Source organism: Chaetodon trifascialis, chromosome 23, assembly GCF_039877785.1.
Source record: "Chaetodon trifascialis isolate fChaTrf1 chromosome 23, fChaTrf1.hap1, whole genome shotgun sequence".
Classification (NCBI taxonomy): domain Eukaryota; kingdom Metazoa; phylum Chordata; class Actinopteri; order Chaetodontiformes; family Chaetodontidae; genus Chaetodon; species Chaetodon trifascialis.
Window position 1 is genome coordinate 6148422 of NC_092078.1, and position 6957 is coordinate 6155378.

The 6957-nt window shown below is 40.1% G+C and overlaps 1 non-coding gene across 1 annotated transcript; it reads right to left on the reverse strand.

The window, feature by feature from the left end:
- Nucleotides 1-1246: 1246 nt before the first annotated feature.
- Nucleotides 1247-1329, reverse strand: trnal-cag (transfer RNA leucine (anticodon CAG)). The gene has a single exon. It is a non-coding gene; the product is annotated as a tRNA-Leu (tRNA).
- Between the last annotated feature and the right edge of the window lie 5628 nt (nucleotides 1330-6957).

Sequence of the window (6957 nt, forward strand, 5' to 3'; positions counted from 1 at the left end):
CTAAATGCCCTCAGACAGGCCAGCGCTGAGGTCATGTCCTCATGGTTTTTTGCAGGACTTTTGGGGTTTTTACAAAGTGGACTTGAGAGTGGATCAGGAAACAAAGCTGGTGCACTTGCTTTATCCACAGCTCCAAAGTAGTTTTTATCCAGTAGCAGTTAAGTTTTTAATTAATGCTAAGAGTAACCAGCGTTTCACTGGTGGCAGCAGGTTAGTGGACGGCTAGTTTTTACAGTTTTTCCTGAGATGATCGAACTCACCTTGGGCTGCTCCTGCTACAAGCTAATGCTAAGCTAGTGCTACAAGCTAACACTAAGCTAGTGACTTGGGTCAGTGTACTCCATCTGACATTTAACCATCAGAATAGCAGCAAAGGGCGACAGATGTGACTAAAACACGCTGAGAGTCATGCTTACAATAAAGGTCAAGTTTATAACTAACGCTATCCGTAAACACGCTAGCAAAACAGGCAACATGCTAACCGCAGAGCCGTAGTTGTCTCATTCATTAATAACATCATACCATAAACAAAACAACTTATTTAATTAATAAATTAATAATTAATAGAAATGATCTCAGATACACGGTGACATTACCTTGGCTTCGTGCGTTCCTGTGTGATGGTGGGTGCTGCACAGCTATCAGCCGCTGCCAAACTAATGTCTCTAATCTCTAGAGCTCCACATGTAATCATTTTAAATGTGTCCATAGAATATGTTGTGATTTAATAAAGACTTAAACATGTCTTTATAGCTGCGTTCAACTATACTGTGTTACATCCCTTTTCTGAAATGTTTGTATGTTGTGTATGAATGCTTAATAGGGGTAAAGTGTTACCAACCAAACTATTACTTGGCGAATATGTTACATGTTATTTTAGGTGTTTTGGACTCTGTGTTTAAATGTGATGGCTTTTAGGCACAACAAAAAACAAAATTTTAAATCTAAACTATTTTTAGAAAGAGGTTAAAAAAAAGATGTCGATTTTAAATCGCAACAGTTACGTTACGAGTATTACGTACTTCATAATACCCGTAACGTAACTGCTGCGACTTAAATGCCATAATAATCAGTCGGTGTATTTTTCAAAATAAAAGTCTCAGAATAAAAAGAAGCATATTAAATGCGGAGGTTGCCAACTGGAAATAGATGGTTACTGAGAAATACGTTTGAAAAAGTTTATTTAATGTGGATTGTCGCGTGCGTACTATCAAAACGAGAGAGACCTTTCGATGGGAAAACATATTGTCAGAAGTGGGATTCGAACCCACGCCTCCAGGGGAGACTGCGACCTGAACGCAGCGCCTTAGACCGCTCGGCCATCCTGACTTAGAAACATTGTTCCCACAACATGTTTATATATTGGCTCATAGATCGTGTGTAGTTTGGATCATTTTATGTATTTTCAATACTCCTATTGTTTTAACGCAGCATCTACAACCATGTTCAGATACGTTAGACTATATAATACGTTTTAATCAAAGCATTAGCCACATTTAGCTTTAGATTTAATAGACCTACTGTCCTCGTAGGACGTAATATTAGTCAGTTAAATAGCGTTTCGTATAATGCCACACAGCTGCAGGTCTGCCCTCACCTGAATCAGAATCGGAAATCCTTTATTTAACTCCGAGGGGAAATTGTTTTTGCAGCCATAAAAGACCTTTTATTTAAACGTAAAACCTTTTAATAAAACGTTTATTTACATTTTTTATTATTATAAAAGACCTTTTATGGCTGCATCAGACGATTAAATGAAACATTTTAAACGCATTTTATACACATTCTTCTAAAAAAAACATCTTGAGATACTTGTTGTCCTCATAAATGAAAATAAGATACTGTGAGCTCCAGCAGAGGTTGTAATGAGGTGACCAGCAGCAGGATGAGATCACTGAAGAGCTTAAATATTTTTAAAAAGAACATATTTCTGCTGCGTTTTGATGGTGGTGTTAGATGTCCAAGATGGATGGGAAAATATCACACTGCAAAGTTCAAACTTCATGTCAAGAAATATTACAGAAAAAAAATGTGCTTTTGCTAAGGGCGTTAGGATTTATTATCGTTGTTTTTCTATTTTCTAAGAGGCCTTTTACTCTATTTGAGAGCAACACTAACATGTTTACATTTGGTCAATAGAAATGCTTTGATACCTACAATTTTGGGGTCATATTTAGTAAAGCCAGGTGAGTTTAACAGCATCTTCAACAAAAAGGCAACTCAAAGTGCTTCACATAAGAAACAGAAAGACATTAAGATGTGAAAAGAGATGTAATTGAATTTAGGGAGAATGATATAAACAGTCAAAAAAGTCATAGTGCACGAAAAGTATGAATAATCTAATACATTTCTAGTCATCTGCAGATCATACTGCAGTGTTTGGGCTAAAATCATTACAGTTTTTAATTGTAATTAATAAAGTAAGTTCCACTGAAATTAAAAGGGAGGCATCATCATAACAGACAGCATGAAACAACCAGATTAAAAGGCATGGGCACCATCTTACTAATTATCTTCTTTTAATTTTAATTGGTCTGTACAATCATTAAGAAACACATTTTTTCAGCTCTGGAGAACCATCAAAAAAGCAAAGCCCCTGCAGCTGAAGCCACCCAGCCGTCTTCTTTTCCATCTCCGCCTTGATTGGCTCGGACGCCGTGCATGCCTGTCATCCTGAAATCGCAATCCTGGCAACCCCTCCCTCATCTGCATCCACAAATGCCGGTCCGCGGGTCTGTTTAAAAGCAGAGGTTTAATGAAGCAGAAACATCTGGTTTAGTTTATGACACTGTGCAGCAGCATCTGGTTGTTCAGTGCTCGGAGCAGAGTTGGACTGAGGTGACAGATCGTTGGGTTTTAACGCCACTGATCTGATGTGTTTTTGAGCATGTGACAAAGAGGGGATGGTTGTGATTATCTGCCGGAGAAAATCGTGTGTGAAACAAACTGAATCGTAGTAAAAGAGAGAGAGATTATGAGGGAGATGCACACTCACCTGCTCCGGCTCTGGCCTACTCAGCACTAATGACTGTGTGATTGGATTATCCGGGCTTTTAGCTGCACCACAGCTGCAGCTGACAGAGAAGCTTCCCCGCAGAGGTCAAGCTGGGGTCAACAAGAGGTCAGCGGGGTCGTGACCTTTGTGTAAGACAAGGCTTTGGGTGGGAGTGCAAGAGAGGCAGGGAGTGAAGGTAGATCTTAAGACGTGAGTGGTAAGAAGAGGGTGTTTTTTGCTTTTTTTTACAGAATGGTGACAGACAGGATCCATGTTTCTGGGAATTCAGAGAAGAGGATGCTGAGAGAGGAGGAGGGGGAGGAAGGATGGAGGCGGACGGGATGCGTTGTGACAGCAGAGCCTCGCAGACACTGCTGGCCTCCTGGTGACTCCACTGTACGCTGGAAACACAAACAAACAGGGCCGCCGCCACTGCCGGCCCCATCCACTCCATCTCCCTCACGCTTTCTCTCCTCTCCTTCGTCGTCCGAGCCATCACGTTTTGTCCAAACACCAACACTTTTTTTTTTTTTTTCATGTTCGCCTCAAAACAGAAGGATATCATTTTCCATGACCCCCAACTATCCTTTAACCATCTGGTTGGAGCCAGCAGGGATTTTTATAAGCGCTTAATGGGATATTTAATATGTGGGCCACTTCATATTACATCACTATGTAGTCACAGATTTAAAGTGCAGTCATGTTAGTGTATTTTATGATTCACGAGGAGGCACATGAATATTAGAGGCTGCAGGTGATGAAATGAATGAGTCCAGTTGGCTGAGAATAGCAGCCTGTGAGTCAATTCCCTGTGGGGGATTTGTCTCTGCGTTGGTTTAGACCAGAGGATGATGACCGAGTCTATTAGTGTGAGTAAATGACAATATTCTCCTGTGATTAGTCCCAGCGCACATTTCCACACAAACGCAGGCGGAGTGATCCGCTGAACTGAGGGGAGATACTCACAGTGTTTGGTGTTGGTCCCCCTTCAAACTCTGCAGACTCTACAGGTTTGAGGGGACGTCCTCACCTGCAGAATGGCTTATTTTAAACCCTCCTGAAGGGCGATGAAGCATGTGGCTATGAGCTCTTCATATTTAATGTATCAGTTGTACTGTGGCATCAAATCTCTTGTCTCTGTGTGTGTTAGATGAAGCCAGCACTGAATGCTCATTGAGATTCTCACCGTTGGATCAAACATTATGTGATATGTATTATTTTCGGCGGGGTGCTGCTCCTCTGTGGTGTCAGACGCCGCTGCACAGCGATAGATGCTCCTTTCATCCTTTAATTACTATTGAATTTCGTATTTTCAGATTGTTTTTTAAACCTGTGTTTTTCGTTTTTATTGTATTTGCACACCGGCTTGTCTCAGATTTCCTCCTCGGGGATGAATTAAGTATTTCAAATTGAATTAAATTGATCATTTTGACTCACATCAGCAAGACTCTCGTATGGCTGCTTTGTGTTGAGACACAAATAAACGACAAAGAATTTGAAGAGTTTCTTTTATATTCTTGAAAAGAGAAATAAGGGTTTGTATTAGAAGCATGTTTACACCCCTCAAAAGAGCTACTAAAAAAAAAAGTATTATTCAGGGTTTCTTTTAAAATGGATGGCTGGACATTAAATAGAAATTAGAATAAATGAACAATTACACTTTGAACTTCAAAAAATGACGCAAAATTAGGTTGATTGATGTATTCTTGTTGTACATGTATTTTTATAAAAGCCTCTCTTGGGAGAAGCAAATTATCTTAAGCTATAAACGCCATAATGAATATATGTTTATATGATTTTTATCTATCCCCACAAAAAAAATGAAGGCTATAGGTGCTGAGCTTTCCTCCAACAATAGTTTGAGCTTCAGGCTGTTGACATACTTTCACACCTCCAAACGTTCGCTGTGAAGCCAGCGTCTGCTCCTTCAGGCTGGGAGTGCAGCAGCAGCTCGTGGTTTTTCCATCCTCAGCTCTGTAGGTGTCACTCTAACTCCGTCATCTGCCACCTGTTGCTCTGCCAGCTCTCCTCAACAGGTTCCTGCTCCTGCACTGAGCTCTAAGTCTTCTAACTGCAGGGGAAGACATTTGGACTTGGAATTTAGATTACAAATTAAACAAAGTGCTGACAAGAACACAAAAAATCTCATTTTCTCATTTTGAAAAACTGCAATGAAAACTGAAAAAGAAAAATTCTTGCTTGTGACAAAACAGAATCCCATAATAATGTTTTATTTACTGGACCTAGTGAGCAGAATCTGCAGATTTTGCCTGTTCTCACCATCACCTGAGGGTCATTTTGATGAATAAAAATGTGCTCACACCAGACTGAACTCCCAGTGTCTAAGAAAAAACAACCACTGTATGCCCGGCGAAATACCAGACACACCGTCAGTGTGCTCTGCCGCTGGCTTTTGCCCCGTCTCCTGTGATGGCAGCTACATCACCGTCTCACAGTGATGATGTCAGGAGGGGAAGCCGTCTGCTGAACCCGGCACAAAGTGGCACAGACGGCCTGATCGCCGTCTCCGGGTCATGACAGGAGAGGAAGCAGGGTGTCTGGTCATGGTGGGCACACAGTGGCACTGTCTGCAGCTGAACACTGAACACACACGCACACACACACATACACTGAAGTTTACACAGATACATGCATTCACACACACACACACACACACACACACACACACACAGTCAGCAGGCTGGCCTGATAGAGGCGTCTGTCTGTCTGTCTGTCTGTCTGTCTGTCTGTCTGTCTGTCTGTCTGTCTGTCCGTCCGTCTGTCTGTAGGAATGGGAATTATTTTCTAAAGTGCATGAATTAACATAAATGTTGTTCCATAAAATGATTTTACGACCTGCCAAATCATAACTTGCTGTTCATTAAGTCATCTCAGCTTGACTGGTGCTTATTTTCTCTTCAATAAACGTCAGAGCTGATTTGTTCTTATCAGTGCAGAACATCATTTCACATCACTTACCTGATTAAACGCACTTTAATTTCTCCTGAATACTCATTCAAACGCAATCACACGTGTTCTTGGTGGTGGAAGAAGTATTCAGATCATTTACCTGAGTAAAAGTATTAATACCACTGTGAAGGAAAAGTCCTGCATTCGAAACTTTACTCAGGTTAAAGTAAAAATAAGCAAAATGTACTTAAAGTATACTTAAAGTAAAAGTACTTCTCCTGCAGTAAAATGTCAGTTTTTAGTATCATATTTGATGTTTGTACTATTACTGCTACATTAACGTGTAGGTTGTATCTTTATTTGTAGATGTTTCAGGTTGAGCTCATTTGAACTGTTTGTATACTGTTTGCTACTTTAATCTGCAGCAGTGCATCATGTTCTATAAGAGATTATGTGAGTACCACGAATCTCTGAAAAGTTTTCATGAGCTCAGAAAAACAGCCTGTTTTCAGCTTTTTAAAGCTGATCCAAGACGGCTTCAAAATCAACCTTAGAGGCAGAGGAAGAATTTCTGTGAACCCACAGAGGAACACTTAATCCTTCAGTTCGTCACGAACATTCAAACATGAAAAGAAGAATTGTGATCTGAAAAGTAACCAAAGCTGTCAGACAAATATAATTGAGTAGAAGTATAAAGTTGCATCAAATGGAAATGCTCAAGTGAAATATGAGTACCTTGAACGTGTACTTAAGTACAGTACTTGAGTAAGTGTATTTGTCACAATGTTACATTCCTTTAAATGACAATGATCTCAAATTTATATCCTCAAAAATACATTTTTTACTACAAAAGAACGAGTCTGAATGACTTACAAGATGCAAAATTTATCCAGTTAATTATGTTTCTCAGACAACATTATTTGGGATTTATTATCTATGGCCACTTTAACCCACATATACTGATATGCATAAACACGGCCTGCTTCAGATTCAGCCAGTAAGTAGATTAGAAATATGATTCTCTGTAAAAATGGAGCTGCAGACCCTCAAAG